The following is a 13025-nucleotide window of genomic DNA, read 5'->3' as shown; positions in this document are numbered from 1 at the left end:
TAATAAGAGAAGAGGGAATGACCAGGGTGAAAACAATCCTTGAATATGTTGGCTCCTTACCCGAGACAGTGTGAAGTATAGATAGAGTTGATGGGGAGAGGGTTGGGATGGGGGAAAAGGATGGTGTGTGCAAGACAGACCGAGGTACATCCACAAATCTGTGCAATTTCCTGTCGTCTTGGGCAGATTGCTGCCAAGCCAAGCTGTAATATATCCCGATATGATACTTTGTACTCTCCACTGTAGTCATTTGAGGCAACATCCTTAATTTTCTCAGAAAATATAGGCTTTAATGTGCTTTCTTGGTTATAGCTTCAACATGGTTGGTTCAGGACAGATTGCTGGTAATATTTACACCAAGGTACTTGAAACTCTGATCATCTTCACTTTGTCATCATCGATGCTGACTAGGAAGTGTATACCACCTTACTTCGGGAGGTAAATAACTAGCTCCTTCATCCAAACATTATCCAATACAAAGCAGTCCACCAAACTATTCATTTTCTCTGCCACTGATACGCAATGGCTCCAGTGCGTTTCATCTCCAAAATGCACTGCTGATACTGGACTACTCCAATATCTCCCAAACCTGCAATCTCTGCCACGGAGGAGGATAAATGCAGCAGGTGCAGGAGAACACCATCATCTGCAGGCTCCCCTTTAAATTGAGCACCATCCCAACTTGGAAATGTATCATTGTTCCTGCATCATCGCTGGGTCTATACTCTATACTCTGGAGATCCCTTGCCAACAGCATTGCATAGAAAGTCTGCAGCAGGTCAAGGCAGCTATGCGCCACTTTCTTCAGGGCAATTAGGAATGAGCAATACATGCTGATCTTGCTAGCATTTACAATGTGTACTGCAATTACTTGCCTGGACTACTCTGACAGCAACTTCCAACCCCATGATATCTATCACAACAATGACAAGAGTAGCAGGCCTAGGGGACCACTTTTACCCACAGATTCCTGTCCACATTGTATGCCATCCTGCCTTGGAAAATAAACGCATTCATTAGAACTCATACCAACAACACTTTGAGTATCTTAACTAGAAAGACTCAACATCAACTTCCAAAAAGCAATTAAGAATGAACAACTGTTGATATCCTTGTCAAAAACAACGATTAAAAGCAAAATCCTTTATCCTTAAAATACAGAATTTCAGGCTGTACAGCACATATCTATAAGATTGAGATTGTGCAGAGTATAAACCCAGTGATACCTAAAGTACCATGCAAAATTCTTGTTGTATTATGAGAAAGATGATCAAGCATCATGGATAATGCAGCAAAAAAACTATATGGATGACTAAAAATTGGCACAAACCATGAAGAAGAAACTAATCAGATGGATAAAATAAATGCCACCACCTTCAACATGGTCACAGAAATACCCCAAAATATTCATTTGATTTCAGAACACAAGGTCCAATGCTTTACTATAATCTATGTTCTCTCAACACCATCATTAGCACTCCAAAATAGCTATAAAACAACAGGCAATAACTAGCTAACAGGAGGGTGGGAGAGGAAGGAAGTGACAAATGAGAAAATCTTAACATCCAAACCCAATCTGATCCATCCACAGAAAGGCATTTACCAACAATAGGTGCCAAAGATCCCAAGTTGTTATGAATATGCTATCCATTGTTTATGTTTCTAGTCTATATAATAACATTCTACAAATAAAGCCTTTGATACAAAATTCTTTATTTGTCTCAGCAGTTTCACAAATCTATTCAGCGTGCCATCCTATATCTTTGACCCACATAAATGGTCAAAGCAGATCCATGCAAATCAATGCTAGACTGTGATTTTTGTTAACCAGTACTGCCTGATTCAGTCATTTTGTTTTGAACGAAAATGGGTGAATCAGGCCTTCTGCTCCTTGGCCTGTACTTCAGCAACCTTTCATTCTTGGCTATGTCGATAATCAACCTCAAATATCTACCATCAAACATTAAAATGCTCAAAAAGTTATAAAACGTTTCTTGAATTTATGATTTTTCTATATCAAAAGGAGAAGCTGAAACATGCTGGTGTCGGACTCTTCATCCAAGCAGCCATCATCTGGTGCCTCAGCTTGCAGCCATCAGTAAGCCATTTGATCCTCGTGGACTTCATTAACGAGACTGATCCTGGCAGACAGAAAATCAATCAAGCCATCAGGCTGATCTTTCCTTAGTTCAGGGTTGAGACCAACAAGGGTGCCATTAAGAACAAAATTATATAATACGCAGAATTAGTCTACTTTTCTGTTTTATGATTACAGTATTTAAAATGCTCACCAAGGACAAATTCTCCTCAAGGTTCTAAGATTGCTAATATCAAATTTAAAATCATACAAGTAAAAATTAATTGTAGACATCACCTATTAATACTTCAATCCTGATATGAAAAGATATGGATGAACCTCCTACATTCTAGTTCACCAATATCTCACTTCTCACAAGATCATATTCTGCAAATACAAAACAAGTTGCTCTGAAAGGTGTGCCTGATTCTGCTTTTTCGGAAGCAACCACTGAATACTGGGTGGGGTAATGTGACTGTCTTATGGAAAGTCTGAATTTTGAGATATGTTTGATGTTAAAGCATGGAAGTCAGCTATTATGTGGCGCTTGTGGCTAAAGGGATCAGGGGGTATGAAGAGAAGGCAGGTACAGGATACCGAGTTGGATGATCAGCCATGATCATATTGAATGGTGGTGCAGGCTCGAAGGGTCGAATGGCCTACTCCTGCACCTATTTTCTATTAAATAATGCCCCTTCCAAAATTTGGTAGCCAGGGACAGTGCAAGTGTGATGAAATCTAATGCACGAGTGCATACAGTAACACATCTCAGACTCTCAATCCAAATACAGGTGCACAACCTTTTATCCGAAAGCCTTGGGACCAGACACTTGTCGGATTTCGGACATTTTCGGATTTCAGAATGGAAGATTTTTAGCGTAGATTAGGTAGGTAGCGCGGGCGGCTTGAAAAGTCTGGAGCAGCTGCCTCCTCCCCGGAGACCGGGGAACAGTGCAAGGGTCGGGGTGAAGGGGGAAACTTTAATTCTTGTCCCCTAAATCTAGCTGGGGGCTCCGTGCACGCGGCGCCGGTTGTATACGACCCCGGTAACGAGGCGCTCCTCAGACTCTCAATCCAGAAATCGCAGCGCTGGGATAAAGCAGGGAGCGAGCAATGCCTTTCAGTGCGGCAAGCTCCGGAGCCTGTTCCGCCGACCCAAGGAGCGTCGCTGGATTTGGACCGCGGTTTTTCGGAGCTCGGCTCCGCAACGGCAACTTCTCACAGCGCCCGGTAAATCACTAAGAATTAAAGTTTACCCCTTCACCCCCCTTCACATAAAAGGTTAAAATGATTTACAGATGTTTAAGCGGCAGCCGCTACCTACAGACCTGGGTTGACCGTGGGTCGTTTTGGGTCAGGTTTGGCGCCAAACGCGAGCGCACACTTTGGCCGGTTTTCAATGGCCACATTTTCAGATACCTTTTCCAATAGGACTCTTTTCGGAGCTCCCCAACGCAACTGCCGGGGACTCCAACATCGCCCGCCGGGGAGACAGAAGAAGCGTTCACTCCACTGCTCTGGACCGGTATCCCATCAGTCCAGGGCTGTCGGTTAACCCGACGGGACAGGCAGAGTCGAGTTGGAGTTAGCGCTTCTTCTCTGTGCTGGCTGTAAGCCTGGGTCACCACTGTACCAGGCCAGTGTCCCGTCAGTCCAGGGTCACCCCAGACATGTCCGGACGCTCCCAGACAGGGATGGGACACTCGAGAGGGGACGGGGATGGTCCAAGAGCAATTTAACAGTGCTTGTAGTGCCGGAGACCCAGGTTCAACCCTGACTACGGATGAAATGCAGGTCTGTATACATGCAGCAGCACAGCTGCTGAGAATGTTTATCGCAAGTGGCCTTTGACAAATCCCACGATTCCTTGCGTTTTTTGGAATACCGAACTCGCTTATAGCTGCAGTGGTTTGTGGCACTTGGGATTCAAGTCAATAAGGGCTGATGATAAGCAAGCAGAGTTTGGGAGGATATATTGATTATCTTTTTTACTTTGATCAGAATATTTAACGTATATTCTAAATTGTTTTCATGGTTGATAACCATTAAATAATTCAAGTATTTAAATTAAACAGAGAAAGCATTACATGTATGCACTGACAATAATGAACACCTGGTGGGTTTAACTTCAAATGTTTAAGGCAATTAGTCAAAAGGTCATTAACTGTCATGTTGCTAGTGTAAAATCAACTAAATATTGCAAATGCAAACACTGTGCAGAGATTTGAGAGTTTTCCATTTAACCATGCTCTTGTCAAACCACCAAGACCCCAGTTACTTGTTCTCTGGCACATGAACAGTCCAAATCATCAATGACTCTCCAGTCGACATCCCTGCCACATTTCATCTCCCCTCCCCTCCCTCCCCCTCTCAGGCACAGTCGAGATCAAAAACCTCTTGTGCCAAGGGAATAGATGGAAATGACATCTCACCATCCCAATGGCACAGTCTGTTGGAACAGCAGTATTTTGCCTCCCTTTTATTATTTATTCATTATATCCTCCTAAAGATAAATTTATTCATCAGAAGCTCTGTGAATGGTTTAATGTTGCAGCCTCTAATTGAAATTAAAGGTATTGCCACTATCAAACACACGTTTAGCCTACAGTGTCTAATAGCAGAAAAGTCTGCATCTTAAATGTTTCTTTATATTATATTAAGGCTTTATACATGTATTTTAAATAATTCATCAAAATTATATAAATCTTCACACTGGGAATTTAAAGATTAGATCGAAATGACATAATTACATTTTCACAGGTCAGGAAGTCAAAACCTTTCTAGGCAATCACATTTCAAATATAATGCCTTTCAGTAAGTTAACAAGGGTTTTCAAGAACTTTTGTACATTTAACAACACACAAAAGGCAAACATTTAAAATTAATAAACCGTTCTATCGTGCAGAACAAATTCAGAAAATGAAAGGCAACGTCTCAGAAATGTGTAACTTTTAGATCCTGTTCACATGTTTAAAGGGTAAAAGGGCAAGATTCAGGATTTGGTCCGTGCCAATTTATTCGTTTTGAACTACTAATACATTAACTACATGTGTAGTTTATATACTAAACAGGAAGCGAAAGCAGGCTGTTTAAAGCTAATTACCTCCCTATTTATATTTATGCGTTTCCTTCTCCCTTTTACAATCTTTCCTCCGACACTAGGTCTGCCCCAAACCAACCATTTCAACACTAAAAAAGTAGGCAAGCGACCTGTTCCTCGGCCATTGTTGCTGTGGCATTCAAGTTGCCTACCGGTAGTCATGGCAAGTTCGACATGCATTCAGAAGAAAGCACCTAACCGCGGCCCAGAAGTTATGTACTTAAAATTGCTAATATGTAAAACCACTGGGCATTATTAAAACATCGTCAGATTAATTCGTACTGTAAACCACAAATCATGCTACCTTTTGTTTCCAACATAGTAATATAAAATTCACATTAAAAAAATCTTCACTCCAGATTGCTGTAGAAAGTTGTGATCCTGTGTAACAGTTAATTCATGTGTAAAGATCCTAATTCCTTCCATACCAAAACAAATGTTCTGATTAGAGGCAAGCATTTCTACAGGTTGATTAGCAAGTTTCCAACAATGCAATTATTGCAAACAATAATCCAACTCCTTTCTATTTGGAAGAGATTTCAGCAAATAAACGATGAAGGAGAACAGTGCCACAATGAAAGCCGTTTCAAAAGCTTTGCTCCCTGCATGTTTTTAATCTCTTGTTCCAGAAACAGTAGAGTCACTGCGGTAAATGTTTGACCAATTGTTTACCCAAAAGTGCACTGACCGTGTAATTCAAAATGATCTCCCCACCGCACTCAGAAATGTGGCTCAGCAATCTAACTTTATTCAACGGGGTTGATCTTATTCAACGAGGTTAGGCGCCAGGGAACAAGAGAAAGGGGGGAACAGCAAAGTGGGTCTCATAAACCTCGGGCTAGAAGCTTTAATGTGGAATAGAGTGGATTTTTATGGAGTGGGGAAAGAGGGGTTATAAAAACAATTTCGGATCCGAAATAGGACAAGCCACAACTTTTAAATAGAAACTGCGTTTTAAAACGAGGAAAATATTGAAACATCGCCACCCCGTGCGACGCTGCACTTGCATTTCTGGCAACAAGGAGAGAGAGGAAAAACAAAACAACACTCAAAGAGACGGACCACGCAGCAACTTACCAGAAAAGCACGGAGGAAATGTGAAGCTATTTCTGCAGCTCTCCTGCTGCAACAAGTCCAGGACCCGCCTCGCGCTATGGCCGCTGCCGTCGCGACCCGGGCTGGGTTCGAACCGCTCTGGGGCTGGTGTCAGCGCTCAGTGGCGAGCGACACTGTGCAGCCTTGGCAAAAGCAAACGCCCCGCGCTGATTGCAGCCCGAGCTGCCTTGTGCATTATCTGCAACCGTTCAATATTTAACTATTTCCAATTTTTGTTGTTTTTTTTTACGCGAGGTGTATCAAAAGACCAAGGCGAGCCTGGTAGCGAAGAAGGGATAAAGTTTCAGCTATTTGAGACTGTCACAGCTGCAGCTACCACGATGGCTGATCATTTTGGTCTTCCCACCTCCCCTCCCCCTTTTGCTTTTGAAGCCATCCAAGGGCAATTGTAGAAAGGGTGCTTTATTCTGTATTTTTCTTTACCGTGCAATTTTGATTTGCAAAATAAAACGATCTTAAAATTGAAATGACCATGCAACAATATTAGCTGAAAACAATCGCCTTGTAAATATTGGAATTTATTTTTGATTTTATTCTTCCTTAAAAGTTAGAATATTTTGTTTGTTTTATTTTCATTCCTCTTTGGATTACGTTGCATTCTGGTGCATATGATAATAAACTAATGTGAAGTTGAATCTTAAGCTATTTTAAACGTCTTGCAGTTTCGCTAAGTGCCACGAGGAGAGAAGTGTAAACGTGTAATTACAGCCATGCTGAGAGAAAACCAAGAGTGGGTTTACTTTGGTTGACTATGGGCCTGTCCCACTTTGTAGCAGGTTGCTGAAAAACAAGCGACTGGAATAACTTCCTTCACCAACTAGTTATGCACAAAGATTATAGAGGAGCTCTATAATCTTTGGTTATGCAGGCGAGGGGGGAGGGGGGCTGTATGAGTGAAATTCACACGGTGCAAAGCCAATGTGATACAGACACACGCTGTCATGAACATGAAGGTTGGCACTGTAATTAAGATGGTGAAAGCACAATGTACGGACGGGAAGGGTCACTTAATTCCTTTAAAAGAATGGGTGAGACGGGGGAGAGGGGTGGGGAGGAGTGGAGACAATTTTTAAGACGCCAGAGATACACACCTACAGCACGAGAATTCTCGCTACTTTCCATGGTGGTTTCATTCTGGTCGCCGCTAATTTTTCAACATGTTGAAAAATTAGCGGCGAACAGAATGAAGCCGCAACTAGTTCCGAGAATGACCATGAAGGCGACTCCCCGGCAACCACCCGCGAACATGTGGCGACCAAGTGAACGAATGAATAAATTTATTGGCCAAGTATTCACATACAAGGAATTTGCCTTGGTGTTCCGCCCGCAAATGACAACATGACATACAGTGACAGTTAGGAATGACACATAAAACATTAATAATAAAACATTATTGATTAAACATGTGAATTAAATAAAATACCAGACCAAAAGGTGGCTACAGATTTTTGGTTATTGAGTAGAGCTACTACTCGTGGAAAAAAGCTGGCTGTGGCAGGTTTGACAGTCTGGAATCGCCTTCCAGAGGGAAGTGATTCAAATACTTTGTGGCCAGGGTGAGAGGGGTCAGAGATGATCTTACCCGCTCGCTTCTTGTCCCTTGCAGTGTACAGTTCATCAATGAAGGGAAGGTTGCAGCCAATAACCTTCTCAGCAGATCGGGTGATTCGCTGCAGCCTCCGGATGTCGTGCTTGGTGGCCGAGCCAAACCAGACCATGATGGAGAAGGTGAGGACAGATTCTATGATGGCCGTATAGAATTGGGCCATCATTGCCTGTGGCAGATTGTGCTTCCTCAGCTGCCGCAGGAAGTACATCCTCTGTTGAACCTTTTTTACTGCGGAGTCGATGGTAGTCCCCCACTTAAGGTCCTTGGAGATGGACTTAAAATACTCCACAGATGTGACTGTAGTTTTGTTCTTGGTGAGTGGGGTGGGGAGAGGGGGAGCTCTCCTAAAGTCTACTATCAATTCCACTGTCTTAAGAGTATTGAGCTTCAGGTTGTTGCGATGGCACCAGGATGCCAGCTGTGTCACTTCCTGTCTGTCGGCAGATTCCTCCACATCCTGGATCAGTCCAATCAGGGATGTGTCGTCCGCAAACTTGAGAAGCTTGACAGAGGAGTCAGTGGAGGTGCAGTCATTGGTGTAGAGAGAGGAGACGAGAGGGGAGAGTACACAGCCGTTGCGGTGCTCCTATGCTGAGCGTTTGTGGGTCCAAGATGCGCTTTCCCAGCCTCACATGCTGCTTCCTGTCTGTCAGGAAGCTGGTGATCCAGCGACAGAGGGATTCAGGCACAGTCAACTCGGAAAGTTTGGAGTGTAGTAGCTCTGGTACAATGGTGTTGAATGCAGAGATAAAATCAACAAACAAAATCCTTGCTTAGGTCCCCTGGCGGTCTAGGTGCTGGAGGATGAAGTACAGGCCCAGGTTGACTGCGTCATCCACAGATCTATTGGCCCGATATGCAAACTGCAGAGGGTTTGCGATATTTTTCAGCTTGGCAGGACAAGCCTTTCAAGGGTCTTCATGACTACAGAGGTCAGTGCGACAGGCCTGTAGTCATTAAGACCAGTAATCCTTGCCTTTTTGGGTAAAAGAACAATAGTGGAAACTTTGAAGCAGGCAGGGACAGTACAGGTTTGCAGGGACTGGTTGAAAATGTCTGCATAGACCAGAGTCAGTTGTTCGGCACAGAGCTTGAGAGTAGAGGGGGAAAACATTGTCCAGTCCTGGAGTTTTCCGGATTTTCTGTCTTCTGAACAGCCTCTGCACCGCCTCTATTTTTATTGTTGATGATGGAGAAGTGCAGCATAGAGGGGATGGGTAATTGGGTATGAAGTGGTGATTGGAGAGGGGTGGGAAAGGGTCCAGTCTTTTCAGACTGGAATGTTGCTTTAAGTATGTGTGAAGTGGTGAATGGGAATCAATGGGTGTAGAACGGTCCAGTCTTTGCAACGGTCCAGTCTTTGCAGACTGAGGTCAGGCTGTGAGGTGTGGTGGTGAATGGGAGCAGTGGGTGTAGAAGGGTCAATTCTTTGCAAGGGGTACGTTTCTGCTTATGGGGAGGAGGGTAGGGGGTACAAGGGTTACGTTTCTGCTTATCAAACCTGCAGTATAACTCATTCAGGTCGTTGGTCAGCTGATGATTGTCCAAAGTGCAGGGGGCTTTCCTCTTGTAGCTGATGATTTCTTGCAAGCCCTTCCAAACTGAAGAAGAGTCACTAGCTGAGAACTTGCTTCTCAACTTCTCACAGTACCTTTCCTTGGCAGCTCAGATTCCCCTTCTCAGCTTGTACTTGACCTGCCTATCGAGGTCTGCATCACCACTCCTGTAGGCCTCCTCTTTAGACTGTCGGAGCTGTCTGAGTTCTGCAGTAAACCAGGGCTTGTCGCTGTTGAACCAGGTCTGGGTCCTAGTTGGAATGCAACTGTCATCGCAAAAGCTGACATATGATGATACAGTGCCTGCATACTCATCGAGGCTTGTGGTTGCTTCCCAGAACACATTCCAATCCGTGCAGTCAAAGCAGGATTGTCGGTTCTCAATGCCCTAGCTTGTCTACCTTTTTGTTGTTCTGACCACAGATTTAGCAGATTTTAGTTTCTGCCTGTAGGTCAGAATAAGGTGAACTAGACAATGATCAGAGAGACCCAGATCCGCCCAGGGAACAGAGCGATATGCATTCTTGATTGACGTGTACCAGTGGTCAAGTGTCCTCTCCCCTCTGGTGGGGCTGGTAAACTGGAGTCTGAAGTCTGGCGACCTCATAATCTCCTGTAGTCGCCTAAAAAGTAGCCTAAGTAGGACAGGTCCATAAGGTTGTTATGCTAATGCAGTGTCAGGTTGAAAACAGTAACTGGCATTAGCAGTTAATATTATATATCACTAGACCAAGTGCAGACCCGTTGGGTCTGCTCCCACAACACACCCATCCCCTACCCGTTGCCTCCACGGGAGGCATGGTCCTCCAACTCAACCCGTTGGATTCGAGCACTCATCAGCAAATGGCTTGTGAGCCTCTCCCAGCACTGGAGTTTAAAAAAAATAATCCGAATAGCACCTCCCCAATTGCAATGCCAATTGATCGTCCCCCTCCTGTCCTGCCAGGAGCTATGATGGCAACATGCTGTGAGATGCCATTTAGCTGAAAAGTTCAGAGTCTTCCTGTCAGTGTTCTTGTCTAGCAACTTTATGTCGAGGTGTGTTCGATGCTGTGAGGAATGATTGTAAGAATAAAAACCATTTTAAATTCAACGTTTGGTCAGATTTTTGAACATTTTCAGTAATAACTCGTGAAATTTTCAGATAAGGCGATTTCGGACTCCACGGGAAAAATGTCTACCGGTATATGTAAAGGTTTTACTGTTATTGCGTCATTTTTTTGAGAAGATGTAATTATACACAAACAAACAAACACACACACGAACAAACACATCCACATCCAAGATCAGACTTTTAATAGGTACTAGACCAAGGGGGGCCCATTGGATCCCGTCCCCTCAACACGCGGTTGTGGGGGGAAGGTGCGGCCTGCGGCGTCACACACACACACATTAACCCGAGGGGTATCTACCAAAATTTTTACACACACAGTGTAAGACAATACGGGGAGAAAAGATGAGGTATGAAGGTAAGCTAGCCAAGATTATAAAGCAGGATTGTAAAAGCTTCTTTAGGTATGTGAAGAGGAAAAAATTGGTTAAGACCAAAGGTGGACCCTTGAAGACCGAAAAAGGTGAATTTATTATGGAGAACAAGGAAATGGCAGATGAGTTGAACAGGTACTTTGGATCTGTCTTCATTAAGGAACACACAAACAATCTTCCTGATATAGTGGTGGCCAGAGGATCTGGGGTGACAGAGGAACTGAAGGAAATCCACATTAGGCAGGAAATGGTGTTTGGATAGACTGATGGGACTGAAGGCTGATATATCCCCAGGGCCTGATGGTCTGCATCTCAGGGTACTTAAGGAAGTGGCTCTAGAAATCGTGGATGCATTGGTGATAATCTTCCAATGTTCTATAGATTCAGGATCAGTTCCGGTGGATTGGAGGGTTGCTAATGTTATCCCATTTTTTAAGAAAGGCTGGAGAGAGAAAACAGGGAATTATAGACAAGTTAGCCTGACATCGGTGGTGGGGAAGATGCTGGAGTCAATTATAAAAGATGAGATAGCCGAACATTTGGATAGCAGTAACAGGATCGGTCTGAGTCAGCATGGATTTACGAAGGGGAAATCATGCTTGACTAATCTTCTGGAATTTTTTGAAGATTTAACTAGGAAAATGGACAAAGGAGAGCCAGTGGATGTAGTGTACCTGGACTTTCAGAAAGCATTTGATATGGTTCCACATCGGAGATTAGTGGGCAAAATTAGGGCACATGTTATTGGGGGGAGAGTGCTGACATGGATAGAGAAGTGGTTGGCAGACAGGAAACAAAGAGTAGGGATTAACAAGTCCCTTTCAGAATTGCAGGCAGTGACTAGTGGGTACCACAAGGCTCGGTGCTGGGACCGCAGTTATTTACAATATACATCAATGATTTGGATGAAGGGATTCAAAGTAACATTAACAAATTTGCAGATGACACAAAGCTGGGTGGCAGTGTGAACTGTGAGGAGGATGCTATGAGAATGCAGGGTGACTTGGACAGGTTGGGGGAGTGGGCAGATGCATGGCAGATGAAGTTTAATGCGGATAAATGTGAGGTTATCCACTTTGGTAGCAAAAACAGGAAGGCAGATAGGAGCAAAGAGGTCCTTTTGTAGTTGTACAGAGCCCTAGTGAGACCACACCTGGAGTATCGTGTGCAGTTTTGGTCCCCTAATTTGAGAAGGACATTCTTGCTTTTGAGGGAGTGCAACGTAGGTTTTCAAGGTTAATTCCCAGGATGGCGGGACTGTCATATGCTGAGAAAATGGAGCAGCTGCGCTAGTACACTCTGGAGTTTAGAAGGATGAGAGGATATCTCATTGAAACATATAAGATTGTTAAGGGCTTGGACATGCTAGAAGCAGGAAACATGTTCCCGATGTTGGGGGAGTCCAGAACCATGGGCCACAATTTAAGAATAAGGAGTAAGCCATTTAGAACGGAGACGAGGAAACATTTTTTCTCACATAGAGTGGTGAGTCTCTGGAATTCTCTGCCTCAGAGGGCGGTGGAGGCAGGTTCTCTGAATGCTTTCAAGCGAGAGCTAGATAGGGCTCTTAAAAATAGCATAGTCAGGGGATATGGGGAGAAGTCTGGAATGGGGTACTGATTGGGGATGATCAGCCTAGAGCACATTGAATGGTGGTGCTGGCTCGAAGGGCTGAATGGCCTACTCCTGCACCTACTGTCTATTGTTGTCAATCATTTCTGGCCACTCCATTCCAGCCTATGGAGATCTTACTACAAATCACAGTCATAGGTCACAGGGGCAGAATGAGGCCATTTGGCCCATCAAGTCTACTCTGCCATTCTATCTTCCCCTCTCAACCCCATTCTCCTGCCTTCTCCCCATAACCCTTGACATCATCACTAATCAAGAATCTGTCATCTCTGCCTTAAAAATACCCAATGAGTTGACCTCCACATCCATCCGTGGCAATTAATTCACAGATTCACCGCCCTCTGACTAAAGAAATTCCTCCTCATCTTTCTAAAGGTACATTCTTTTATTCTGAGGCCATGCCCTCTGGTCCTAGACTCTTCCGCTAGTGGAAACATCCACTCAACAGCC

At 44.0% G+C, this 13025-nt stretch overlaps 1 protein-coding gene across 4 annotated transcripts in view; it reads right to left on the bottom strand.

Moving 5' to 3' along the window:
• Window positions 1-6714, bottom strand: part of sema4d (sema domain, immunoglobulin domain (Ig), transmembrane domain (TM) and short cytoplasmic domain, (semaphorin) 4D) — a 157644-nt gene extending 150930 nt beyond the window's left edge. For 2 of the 4 annotated variants that reach the window (XM_055632877.1, XM_055632876.1), the window contains exon 1: window positions 6255-6712. The gene's annotated coding sequence lies outside the window, so the exon portion shown is untranslated. Of the gene's footprint in view, window positions 1-6254 lie in introns of all 4 variants that reach the window. The other 2 variants (XM_055632878.1, XM_055632880.1) reach the window with 2 other exon arrangements.
• Between the last annotated feature and the right edge of the window lie 6311 nt (window positions 6715-13025).

This window comes from Leucoraja erinacea, chromosome 3 (assembly GCF_028641065.1).
Source record: "Leucoraja erinacea ecotype New England chromosome 3, Leri_hhj_1, whole genome shotgun sequence".
NCBI lineage: Eukaryota > Metazoa > Chordata > Chondrichthyes > Rajiformes > Rajidae > Leucoraja > Leucoraja erinaceus.
The sequence above is the reverse complement of the archived record's forward strand: the minus strand, read 5'-3'. Positions and strand labels throughout refer to the sequence as shown.